General features: G+C 37.0%; 1 long non-coding RNA gene across 1 annotated transcript; it reads right to left on the reverse strand.

Annotated features, from left to right (window-relative positions):
* Positions 1-2106: 2106 nt before the first annotated feature.
* Positions 2107-8199, reverse strand: LOC123385212. Its single transcript, XR_006597408.1, has 3 exons — positions 8028-8199; positions 4921-5041; positions 2107-2513 (listed from the first exon to the last, which is right to left on the reverse strand). It is a non-coding gene; the product is annotated as an uncharacterized LOC123385212 (long non-coding RNA).
* Positions 8200-14116: the final 5917 nt, after the last annotated feature.

The following is a 14116-nucleotide window of genomic DNA, read 5'->3' on the forward strand; positions in this document are numbered from 1 at the left end:
TCATCACTTTAAACTTCAAGTGCCTGATTCTTGACTCCCATCTCTCAGTTCCCATTCTTAGAAAGGTGGAGTGCTTTAATGTATTTTTAGTACCTAACTCCAGATGCTTCCAGAGAGATACTGCATAATTTGTATCAGAGTTTCATCTATTTATTTACTTGTTCCATCAGCTCCACTGAGCTAGACTCTGGGTATACAAAGATGTATAGAATAGGGAACCTACACTTCAGGAACCCACAGTCTATTTGGGGGTCAGTCATAAAACAAATGTAGCATTCTTTCAGGCAATGGGAAGGTTAGCAAAAGTTACATGAAGAAGGTGATATAAGCTGAATTTCTAAGATTGAACAAAAAGTTCACTAGGTTGGTGATGGAAGGTGGTGAGGATATGACACATCAGACAGAGGGAATGACATATATGAAGGCAGGAAAGCTTGGGAGAGCTTGGTGCCTTTAGGGAGCTCTACGAAACGTGTAGAAGTGAAGTACAGGGTATAAATTGGGGGTGATGGCAGCAGCCAAAGATGAAAAAGATAATCAAAACCGCATCATGCAATATGCCGTATACAATGTGTGTCTTCAACACGATGGAGATATCACTGAGGAACTTTTAACACTGAAAGAAAATGATAAATTTTGCTTTTTAGACAGATCACTCTAATGGCATGTGAAGGATAATGTTTCTCCAGTCCTTTAAAGTTCAGACTTCCAACCCATTTCGATATAAATTCGTACAAAGATGTGGCAAGTCCAGAAGACTCACTGAAAGTTAGCTACTGCCTTCTGAAGAATTTGGACGGCAATTAGATACAATGTTGTTATCGACACTTGTTCACCAGCATCTTAAATATTAACCAAGATCGATTTTTCTTTTATTTTATTAATTTCTATAGGAGCCCCCAAAAGCAGGTTGTGATTATTTTTTTCCTATTTATGCGTGAAGAAAAATAACCATAAAATAATTTAAGATTTTAAACCAAATACAAGTCAAGAACAAAGCCTAAATTTGAGCATCTCTTAAATTCAACTAAGACTATACAATGGTGGGCAATTTTCTAACATACTAGAAATTCTTCCCATGACAACACTCGTTCTCCTGTAACCAGAAAAAGTAATTATGCTTTGAAATATAAAATCTGACCATTTGCCCCTAAGTCTGAATTCAAATTCAAAAGTAGATGAAGTAACCAGCGTAAAACAGGCTTTTTACAGAGAAATTCAGCTAATATTTACTACATATTATAATCCTTTTCAAAAATTTTTCTAAGCTTCTCTTCTTTGAGGTAGGTAGTGCACTTTGGGTATTCTCTAAGGAATCCATATTGTTTTGTAAACACCCTAGAATACTAGATGCCAGGCTAAATAAAACAGTACAAGCGCTTTGGTAAACTTCCTGGATCATGTCATGACTTCTACATATTGTAAGGGTCACATTGTGTTAAACTGTTTGAAAGTCAAGAGATTCATGGGAAACAGCTTTGAAGGAATGGTAGTCTCCGTATTTAACCCTTTCCCAGCACTTGCACCCCTGCACGTTACTGGTGTACGTGCGAAAGCTTCTCAAAAAGAAACAGCACCGGAGCACATTTCAGTTCTTTGCTCTCTGACTTCGTGATTGTATGACTTTACCAGCTGCAACTGGTTGTCATGCTTCATATATGGAAAATGTCATGCCCTACATTTTAGTGTTTTTTTAATTTTTTTAGAGAGAGAGCACGATGGGGGGAGAGGGTCAGAGGGAGAGAGAGAAAGAGAGAGAGAGACTCTAGCAGGCTCTATCCCACAACCCTGGAGCCATGCCCTGAGCCAAAGTCAAGAGTTGGGTGCTCAACCAACTGAGCCACCCAGGCGCACCCATTTTAGTGATTTTCTAACAATCTTAATTGTTAATTCCATTGCTGTTCAATGAAAGAGAAAGAAGAAATTCCTCTTTATCTCTGCTTGTAAAATATTTTAGAGCAATGTTTCTATCTCCTTCCAGAAGTCAGACTTGTTGGTATTTTGTGGATAGTTCCTCAACTGTCATCATAGTTGTAATATCCTATTAATTTGAATTGTATTATAATTTTCGACACCTGACAAGTTCAGTTCAGAAATTCAGCCAAGTTTATTTTTATGGTACATTCAATAAATATCTAAATGTTGAAATAGTAACATAACTGAAAATAGCTGATAAAATCAGATAAAAACAAACTACTATAGATTTCTTCAGAGGAAATATTCATCACTGTGTTCATGTGGCTATCAATGTGCACTTATCACATCTATGAATGGTTATGGAGTATTTAATTTCCCCAGACAGGTTCAACAGTCACCTTTCCGTAAAGTGTAAACAAAATTCATAAAATGCCCTAATACTTTTGTTTTCCCTTTTATCCACTCCTGATTGTAGAAGAAAAGAATTCTAACTACACACCACGTGTGCGCCTGCATGTGAAGAGTGATGGCCGTCTGGCTAAAGCTTTGATTCTGCAAATGTCGGAGCAGAAGGAACCATCCAGGGAAGTGATAGCCTGTAACATAAAACAAAAACTGAGATGAGCCATTTCCCCCAAATTCCTAATAACTCTTTATGAGATTCTAATGTGTTTAGTTAACTTAAGTTTTGCTTTGTTTTGTTTTTCCATCTTTGAGCCATTCCCCACTTATTGGTTTTGGCTAGAAACACTGGTTCTGAAATAGAGTCATAAAGCCAGTTCTGGAAGCCATGCCAGCCAAAAGTCTAGACCTAGAAGTTCCAGATAAGGGCAGTACAAGCACTCATTCAAAAGTTTACTAGATTGTAAGCTGCTTGAAAATTAACACCATATTTTTGCTATAAAATTATACATAAAACGTGTTAAGTACCTCCTACAAGTGCCATGGACTTCACTTCAAATAGATGGTAACTAATAATTGGACCATGATTAAATGACTCAAGGGAATGTACCTTTTTATATATGTTACTATCATTTTCTTGGCAATCATCTCCTTGTTTATCATCAAAGTAATACCTGGGATGGCATATCCAAAACTTGTTACAAGCAGTTTTCTTTGCTAAATTGGTTGTTGGATTCATATATGACCATATGGCTGCCAGCCATGTTCTATTGAAGTGGTTTGCCTATAAAATGGGGGAAAAAATACATATTTCTATTCCCTAGAGGAAAAAAGAAAGAAACCTTGAAGTCACAAAACATAACAAAAGTTTAAAAGCCTAGAGAAATGTATCTATTGTGTTGGCATGAGGGTTGCACCAGCCTAGAGGTGATGTCCCAGCACAAACCCATGTCAGTTGGGAGAGAGGCTTTGAATCTTCAGCCCTGTTGTAAGCTTCTTCCTCTTTGTTTATCACAAATGGCACCAATCATAACGATAGTATTCTTTGACATTGCAAAGAAACAAATGTAATGCATCAGTGAAGCTTCTTTCTAAATTAAGTAAAAGATCAATCAAGCCCTAAATGTAATTAGAGTATTTATTTGAGGAAAAATGATAACCCGGAGCCAGACTTAGAGTCAGCCCTCTGAACATTTTAAACGGAAAACATCCAACTCAGAGCAGCCATTGGACATGCCCCTACCAGGTCCACAGGGCTCCAGAGAGAGACACCATGGCAAAGGTTCTCCTCGAATGGAGTCCCGGGACCATGACCTAAGGTTCCTCACAGAGAAGGAAGCCCAATAGATACACATGGATGCATAGAGCACCCAGAGCCGGTACCATAGCTCTGCCCCTTGACATCATAGATTGTATGTTATTCATCTCTGGAACCCCAACCACACAGTCCCTGATACATATTAAATAAATAAAAATTTGTTGAATGAATGAAGAAATGTGTAAATAACACCAATAAACTGATCGTTGACTGGAATTACCAAAAAATAACAACCGAAAAAGCCAACATCAGATTAAAATGCAGCATTAATCTTTTGGTAGGAGTCTTTTATTAGAATAATATATTTATGGGAAATTGAATACCTGCAAAGTCTGGTTCCAATTCATTTACTGTATGACTGATAAGTCTTTTCCTTCTTATAGCTCCAGGGTTATAGAAGTGCAAAAATACTTCTAAATGTGTTATATTTATGGTTAGAGATGACAAAGAAATACAACTCAACCAAGCCTGGCCATATTTACTTTGCTACTTATTTTCTTCCTACAGTATTATAAATTAAACTAAAATCATGGGCACACAACTGTAGGTTATTTTTAAAACATCCCCAAATTCTTTACCACTTTTATCAGGATAACTTGATGAACAAATATAACCAACTCCATACACAGTTAAATGAGCCAAATGTTTATAACAAGGTTTAATGGCTATTCGTGCATAACTTTATTTTAATGATTTTGTTTTTCCACCAAAGTAGAGTACAATGTATGAAAGCCAAGCCAAAAGGGCATAGTGACCCCTTCTAATCTCTAATGAATCTGTTATTAGCCTAATAAGGGTTTGGTGCTGGACATTTGGTGATGGCATAGTGTAATTTTAGTACTGACCACTTGAATGTTCATAGCAAAGGAGCAGGAGAGAATGGGTAATTACAATTATGAACTTATAAATGAAAGCCAAGTAAAATGACTTAGCGTAGTCAAAGCCCATCAATTTTACATTTAGTTCGGAGGCTGAGGTCTTTAGAGCCTACATTTTCAACCTGATATCCATAACTCGGTGCTCAGAATTCTCCTCAGTGAGGAGAAAATATAATAAGATACCCAGAAAATTGAGAGAAAACTGTAACATTTAATTTGTCTTCATAACCTATCCAACACAGTACCAACACTTATTAACAAAACAATTATATTTTCCTTGTCAGTGGAATAGAGAAAAAAAATCTATAGTAGCATTCGTTATGATAATGGCATATGACAATGTGAAATCACAGATAAAGTACATTAATTATATGAATATTTACTGAATGTCTACTTTCTACTTACATTATTTTGGCCATATATTTTCCCAAGTGATTAAGAATTGCAGAATGCTTCTTATATTACCACAGATTGTCAAAAAGAATGCACCATGATTTTATCCACAGGATAAACATTATAGTACAGCCTGGTAAGGGAGATTCACAAGTCAGAAATTACAATTCAGAATGATAAAATGCAATAAGATTCTTAGCAGGGATATTGGATCCTTTGGAGGTGAAGACAAGCAGTCAGCAGAAGGAGATGTGGGAAGTCCTGACAGAGAAGCGACAGCTAAGCTAGGTCTAAAGGATGAGTAGGAATAAGGGAGAAGGGCAAAGGGAAATGGGTTAGGAAAAATATTCCAGATGAAATGAATAGCATCTGGAAGACCTGGAAGAAAGAGAAAGTTGATAGCACAACATGAGGAGAGAGTAAGGTCCATGAGATAAGCAGGATCCCCATCATGAAAAGTCATATAAGCCAGGGAACAAGAATTAACTCCAAGAACACAGCAAAGCTAGAGAAAGGTTATAAACAGGGGTGTGACAAGATCACATTACTCTTTTTGAAATATCACTCTGACTGCCTATTGAAAGTGAAAATGTTGGAGGACAGACTATGCAGGAGACAATGAAGGTAAGTGAGGAAGCTATTATATAATCTACTTAGGATACGTTGGTGACCCGTTCTAGGACAGTGGCAAAAGGAATGCAGAGAAATGGGTGAATTTGAGGGATTTGGGAGGTAGGATAATCAGGATTCTGTAATTGATTAGATGTGTGAATGAGGGAGAAGAAAGATGCCCAGGATCTTGCAGCTGAGTGAATGGTGGCATTGTTCTTTGGTTTAGGTTTAGAAAAGGAGAAAGGAAGAGGAGAAATGGGGGAGAGAGGAGTGAGGGAGTAAAGAAAGGGGGAGGAAGGAAAAGTTAATGCACTACCTCTTATAAGTTTTGAGTTTTAGGTGACTGTGAAATACTTCATTGTAGATGCCCTGAAATCACTTAAATATAACGTTCTGGGGCTCAAGAAAGAGGTCTGATATGGAGATACAAATTTAGGATTAATCTTTGAAGATCAGGGATTCTTAATCTAAATTTATGATGGGTTTCAAAAGGCTCTAGGATCACCTGAAATTGTATGCAAAATGTTGTGGGTTTAATTTTCTCTTCTTTGTCTAGTTTCTTAAGAGGAAACTTACTGACAAAGGTTTTATTCTTCATAATACTAGGATTTATCGCCATAAATATCCTTCTATGCACTGTTTTAGCTGCATCCCACAAATTTTGATATGTAATGTTTTCACTGTCATTCAATTCAAAAAATTTCCTGATTTCCTTTGAGATTTCCTCTTTGCCCTGGATTATGTAGAATTACAGTGTTTAATTTCCATATATTTTTAGATTTTCCAGATATCTTTCTATAATTGATTTCTAATTTAATTCTGTTAATGATCATGCACTCTGTATGATTTGTCTTTTAAAGTTTATTGAGACTTGTTTTATGTCCCAATATATGCCTGACTTCATGAATATTCTATGTGCATCCCAAAGGAACACGTATTCTGTCATTGTTGGGTATAGTCTTCTATAAATGTGAAGTAGTTCAAGTAGGTTGATGGTAACGTTCAAGTCTTCTACATCCTTAGTGATTTCCTCTATGCTTGTCCTTTCAATTACCAAGAAGTGTTGAAATCTCCAAATATAATTGCTGAATTTGTCTATTTCTGTTTTCAGTCCTGCCAGTTTTCGCTTACTGTATCTTAAAGCTCTGTTATTAGGAACATACATGTTAGGTTTGCTTTGCTTTCTAGATGATTTCATTCTTTCATGATTATATCTGCTTGTAACCCTTGTCCCATAGGCTACTTTGTACAATACTAAAATAGGCAATCTATCTTGCTCTTGATTAGTATTCGCAGGGTACATCTTTTACTCTCAACTTATCTATCCTTATACTTACAGTGCTTTTCTTCTAGGTAACATACATTTGGATCTCGATTTTTTTAATCCATTCTGACAACCTCTCCCTTTTAATAAAATGTTTAGACATTTCATGTTTAATTTTTTATTGATATGGCTGGGTTTGAGTCTATTATCTTGCTGTTTGTTTTCTTTTATGTTTTTAGGTGTTTATTTTTGAGAGAGGGGGGAGAGGGGCAGAAGTGGGGTTGGGAGGGGGACAGAGAATCCGAAGCAGACTGTGCTGACAGCAGAGATCCTGATGCAGGGCTCAAACTCACAAACTGTGAGATCATGACCCAAGTTGAATGCTTAACCGACTGAGTCATCCAGGTGCCCCTTCTATTTGTTTTCTATTTTTCTCATCTATTTTTCTTTGTTATTTTTTCCCTGTTTTGATTTTGATAGCATATTTTCTGTTCCATTTTATCTCCTCTATTAACTTACGTATCTCTTTTTTCAGTGATTACCCTAGGGTTTGCAACATGCAATTTAACCAATCATAGTCTATCTTCAAATAATATTTTATCACTTTGAGCATAGTGTGACTTTAACTGATATAATTCTACTTGTCCCCTCCATCCGTGGTGCTATTGTCTTACAGCTGCCAAAATATTGCCTTTATTCCTTATAAAGGTGTTAATTAGAGAAAATGGACAAGTGAACTTCATAATGTTGAACCTCAGAATTAGAAAGATTTCTCCATTCTAGACACATGCCTGGAGACGTGCCTCTGTTAGATTTATGACATGGAAGTGAAAATAAAAAGGTTCTCTATGGGAAGCCCACTCACAAGAGAAAGGAGAGAATGCTGAACTTCTCCCTCCCACCTCACCAGCGAGAGGGAACTCCAACTCCCTCATGGCAGAGTGAATTCAGGGGGCTGAGAGAAGCGAGGAAAGTTATGCTAACAGAGTACCCCCAACAAGAAAGAAACTTCAACGTGAGCAAACACATATCCCCATCAGTTCATTCCCTTTCCCAACGTTGTCTAATCATCCTGTCCTGTTCTCACACACATTCTTCTTACACATACCCTCTTCAAGATTCCCCTTCCCTAAGCATGCATTTTTCTAGTAATTCTTCTAGCTTTTCAACCTCAAATTATATTCCAAATAAATCAGATAAGGTGTTTTTAAAGTTAAAAGGGAAAAAAAGATCATCACCATACCAGTTTTCTGTTTTTATATCACAATCCTCACTTAAATTCGACAGCCAGTTAACATCTTCTCCCTTATCTCTTGAAGGGCAACTACCTTCGGCCAAATACATAAGCCAGCAACTGAAAATAGAAGCATCAACGCAGTCTCTAGTCTACCAATCATAGCTAAAAATAAGCCAGAATTAATTGCTACTTCAACTATGCCTTCAGTGCTGGGGTGCCATTGACTCCCAGGAAGTAACAACTCATGAAAGGTTTAGACAGCAAGGAATGACAGAGCTTTTGACATGAATGTGCAAATGTTAATTAAACTGTATCATCCAGTAAAACACTGGTGGGAAAGATAACATTTGTACCAACTGTGTGAAAGGCTCTTTCCAGTATTAGCTCCATTTTCAGATATCAAAGTCGTGGCATTAACCCAAATGTCAAAAGAAGTGTTTTGATCATGGCGTGCAGCTATGTACTGCTTCCCCCCCAGATTGTTGTAATAAAGATGATAAAGTCAGAAAGTGGGGAGTGATCTGTTGGCAAGGAAAGCCCAAAGAAAGTAGGCTTCCAAGTAAAATGAAGCATGCGATGGCTATGAAGCAATATAAATGAAAAACACTGGCTACAGAGTCATTTTCTGGAGAAGACAAAAACCTACTACTGTGGCCAGACAAATTAAGGCACAGAGGGATCAGCCAACGCAGCCTTCATTAAGCACTAGAATAGTTCCTGCCAAACAAAAGATATATGGGACTCAACTCAGTCTGACATGTTGCAGGATTTAGTGCAGAATTATAATTTGTGATTGAAAGAAATGCCAAATGTGCAGTTTTGTGAATTCAATGATACATCAGGGAAATAAGGGGGACATGAACGAACACTTGAAAATAGTTGACAAATTCAAGAATTTAAAGGATGAATCAAGGCAGGTAGTCTCTCATTAACCTCACGAACTTTACTTTTCCCCAAGCTGGAGCTTTAAGAAATTCCAGTTAGCCAGTGTGAATCAACAACCAAGGTATCTATCTGTGATCTGGTTGGTTTGCTCATTTGTTCCTGGGGGCGGTGGTGGAATTGCAAATCACTGCCCCCCAAAGTACATCCTCGAGGTAGCCTCAGATAAACAAGAGTCTTTGGAGATTGCAAATGTTTCATTTTCAACAGCAGCTATATGTTTTCCTTTAGCTTAATTCTCATAGAGAGTTTACTCTTTGGTCTAGATTGTGCTATAACTTAAACTAAAATATCTGCATTTGAGAGGACCCAGTGGACCCGGTCTATCCTTTCCATTTAAAATTCCCTGGCTGCATTTCAGGCTCTCAAGCTACCTTTGAAAGGAGATTTGTGTGTTTCAAGCACACTGATATCTCCAGGGGAGACTGTAAACAATCAGAGAGTAGAGAGGGGTAATTTAAGTATTTCCCTCTCATAACAGCCAAAAAACCCTCATGTGTCTCCCAAAAGACTCGACACCCTTAATAAGCCTTATTAGGTGCACACCACCAAGCCCATCTCAAAGGACTTAGGCGATCAATGTGTGTGCTCTGCTTAAAGAGTCTGTAAGTCTCTCTTAGCCTCAGTCATTAAAACATACTGAAATCATACCATCGGTGCGGTTCACATTCTGTTTTTACATTTGAGAAGGAAATTCTAAAATATCAAGGTAACCTGGCAATGCAATTTCTAAAAATAGAGGAGTGTTAAAGCTAACTTATAATCTTGTAAAGACATTTCGCTTTTCGTCTACATAGAAATAACGCTTTCATACGATTACTTTTGTCAAAACTGATGGAAACAGCTTTCCTGTCTTCAATGTATTTAAATTCTCTTCCAGAGGACTTCCGACAGAACGTAGGTCTTTGGTTTACCCTACAACTCTTTGGTTACTCCCTTTTCAATTTCACTGGGAAATTCCACATAGGAAGAAGCTTATGCTTTTTTTTTTCTTCCTTGTGTTCTATGTAGAAACCAAAAGCTAAAACTCATGTCTCCATAGAAGATACACCATGAAGTGAAGTATCATGGCAATTATCTGGGTCATTCAGAGGAAACCAAAGTGTTAGAGGTGATTTGAGAAAAGTTGTTTCCTTTCGCTTGAATTACATATGGGACTGCCTCAATTACTTTACCACTTACGCATATTATTTTCTTCTGAGTCAGTGTACAATTATCCTGACGCCAGAAATATCCTGTCTTGAAAAGCATACTTAGTGTCCTTTCTCATATATGCCGTTTATAAACTTAAAAAAATTACTTTTAGCCAATTAAATACTTCGAGCAAACACACATACACAGATATGTATATTTGTCATAGAAGTTTGAGCTTTTCTGTATAGATCGTCACCTTCATCATTATCTATAATGAATTTTACAGATTTTTCACATTACTTCCTCAAATGGTTTCTATTAATTAATTAAAGAGAAGAGCCTTCGCTCCATCTAAATTCCCACCTCTCCCTACCAGGTTAAAGTTGAAAGTTCAGAGAGTTGAAATTTCTGGCCTACGAAATCTTTAGGCCCCGTCAGATTAAAATCTTCATAACCAAAAGAAAACCATTAACTCAACATATGTAGTCTTTTATTTAGTCTTTTACTGTCTAGCATTTAATACAACGCCAAGAATTCAGAATTACCTAATTCAGCCCTGCTAACTATCAGTTATTTGCATATTTCACTTGCTTCTTATGGCATATTGTGTGGCTGCAACACAACATAGCCCAATGACAGCTGTCAGTAAGCAGCAGATGGGATCACTGTCGTAGTTTCACGTCGAAAGAAGAAAAGAGAACGCATTGCATATGAGTCACAAAATTCTTTCACTTATAACAGGTATTTGGTTCTAAGCCACAACTGGCCAATAATAGTAAATAGGAAAACAAACTTTATAATAATACGGTATTATCAACAAGATGAAAATATCCAAGAATGTTATCTCCTTCTTAAATCTCCGTATATTTTTAAAATTCGAAATACAAAACTAATACGTGAATGTTATAGAAATTTTAGAAAATGTAAAAGATATTTGGAGTCTTTATTTATTTATTTAGTTAGTTAGTTTGTTTATTTATTTTGAAAGAAAGAGGGAGTGAGCATAAACCAGGGAGGGGCAGAGAGAGAGGGAGAGACAGAATCCCAAGCAGGCTCCATGCCATCAGCACAGAACCAGGCGCAGGGCTTGAACTCACAAACTGTGAGATCACGACCTGAGCAGAAATCCAGAGTCCAATGCTTAACCGACTGAACCACCCAGGCGCCCTGATATTTGGAGAATTTAAAAGTCACCTGGAGGTGCTTGGGTGGCTCATTTGGTTAAGCATCAGACTCTTGGTTTGGGCTCAGGTCATAAACTCACACTTGGTGACTTCGAGCCCCAGATCAGACTCTGCTCTGGAAGCAACAAGACTGCTTGGGACTCTGTCTCCCTCTCTCTCTTCCATTCCCCTACTTGCGCTTTGTCTGTTCCTCTCAAAATAAATGAATAAACCTAAAAAATAATAATAATAATAATAATCACCTCAATTTACTACCCAGAGAAAATTCTTGTAAATGTTTTGGTAGAAATCTTTTCAGGTGTTTTTCTATATCCATATGTGTGTATATGCGTGCACATGCATATATAGTTACTATCACAATGTGTGCAGTATTCAATAATCTGCTTTTTTCCCATTGTATCCAATGAAGATCTGTCCATGTCATGAAAATCTTCGAACACATCTAGAGAAATCACATCATATAAATGCACTATAATGTGTTTAACTAGCCCCCACCACTGTATTCTTAAGATAGTTCTAATTTCTCACCTTTACAAATATTGCTCCAATAAATATTTTAGTACCTAACTCAGAATATTTCCCTAAGATAAATTCCTAGAAGCAGAATCGTTCTAAAAAAGAATATGTCTGACTCTTGATCTCAACTCAGGTCTTGATCACATGGTGGTGAGTTGAGGCCCCACATTAGGCTCCACACTGGGTGTGAAACCTAGAAAGAAAGAAAGAAAGAAAGAAAGAAAGAAAGAAAGAAAGAGAGAGAGGGAGGGAGAGAGAGAGAGAGGGAGGGAGGAAGAGAGGAAGAAAGAAAGAAAGAAAGAAAGAAAGAAAGAAAGAAAGAAAGAAACTGAATTTTTTTAAGGATTTTGATAGATTGTGAAATTTTAGTCTAGAAAAATTCTTCTAATTTACATTCCCACAAAGAATGTGAGTACACATTTACTCATCTTTTTAAAATATTACCACTGCAAAATATTAAAAGTGATATTTCACTTAACTGGTATTTACTTGATTGCTACTAAATGTCAGCATATATTCTAATGCACTTCCCTTTGACCGGCTGGTATAAATCCTTTGCCATGTTTCCACTGGGGTAAAGAATATATATGTTTTTTTAGTAGATTGCTTTTTTTTAATTGAGGTATAATTGGCACGTAACAATATATTAGGTTCAGGTATACAACATCATGACTCAATATTTGCAAATGTATTGCAAAATGGTCACCACAATAAATGTAGTTAACATCCATCACCATACACGGTTGCAGAATTTTTCCTCTTGTGATAAGAACTTTTAAGATCTACTCTCTTAGCAACTCTCAGATATGAAGTACAGAATTATTAACTTCAGTCACCAAGCTGTACATTATGCCCCATGGCTTATCTATATTAAGACTGGAAGTTTGTGCCTTTTGACCCCATTCACCCATTTCACCTACCTCTTGCCTCTGGCAATCACCAATCTGTTCTTTGTATCTACGAGCTTTTGTTTTGTTTTGTTTTGTTTTGTTTTGTTTTGTTTTTGTCTTAAAGTCCACATATGAGATGATATGGCATCATGGTATTTGTCTTCCTCCAAATATCTCACTTAGCATAAGACCCTCAAGGTCCATCCACGCTGTTGCAAATGACAAAATTTCATTCTTTTTTATGGCGGAAGAATACTTCATTATGTACACATAGCACATTTCTTTGTCCATTCATCCAAAAAAATTCTGTAACTAGTATGGAGATGGATGTTAACCAGACGTACTGTGGTGATTATTTTGCCATATATACAAACACTTAGGTCGTTTTCACATCTCGGCTCTTGTAAACGATGCTGCAGTGAAAATGGGGATGTATCTATCTATTCAAGTTAGTGTTTTCATTTTCTTCAGATAAATACCCAGAAGCAAAACTCCTCGATCGTAGGGTAATCCTATTTTTAATTCTGAGGAACCTCCATACTGTTTTCCATAGTGGCTGCACCAGTGCACATTGCTGCCAACAGTACAAAAGGGCTCCCTTTTCTCCACATTCTTGCCAACACTTGTCATTTCTTGTCTTTTTGATAGTAGCCATTTCACAGGTATGAAGTGATATCTCATTGTGGTTTTGGGTTTGCATTTCCCTAAAGATGAGTGATACTGAGCATCTTTTCATGAGTCTGTTGGCCATCTGTGCATCTTCTTTAGGAAAATGTCTACTCAGATCCTCTGCCCATTTTTTAATTGGATTGTTTGGCTTTTTTGCTATTAAACTGGATTTCTTTTAAGGTGCTTTGTAATTTAAAAACCTCCTAAACCTTGGGACCAAACACAATTCAAGGTCTTAACTCCTCTGTCTAATAAGGGAAATAGTTGATCACAGCCTTATCACTTGCATTTATACTGTAGTCTTGGAATATTCACATACATAGTATTTTTTCATGTTTATTTATTTTGAGAGAGAGAATGTGTGAGCAGGGGAGGGGCAGAGAGAGAGAGAGAGAATCCCAAGCCAGCACGGGGCTCAATCTCATTAGTATGAGATCATGACCTGAGCTGAAATCAAGACTCGGACACTTAACCAACTGAGTCACCCAGGTGCCCCAAGCATTTTCTAATGATCATCAAGCTCGTTACCTTGGTGATATCCCACAACTCTTTAGACTACTGCCACACTCTTTCTATTGCTAAGATAACTGAATGGCATAGCGTGCCGGGTCAGTGGCCCATTTATATTTTGTTTTTTTAATGAGGTTATCATTTGATTGATATCATTGAAAAGTGCCTTCTGTTAAGGACTTCTGAGATTTTTAATTCACTGCAGTGAATTTAATCTTATTAAACTGCAGCTATTTTCCTCTGGATTATA

Source organism: Felis catus, chromosome B1 (assembly GCF_018350175.1).
Source record: "Felis catus isolate Fca126 chromosome B1, F.catus_Fca126_mat1.0, whole genome shotgun sequence".
In the NCBI taxonomy this organism is placed as follows: Eukaryota; Metazoa; Chordata; class Mammalia; order Carnivora; family Felidae; genus Felis; species Felis catus.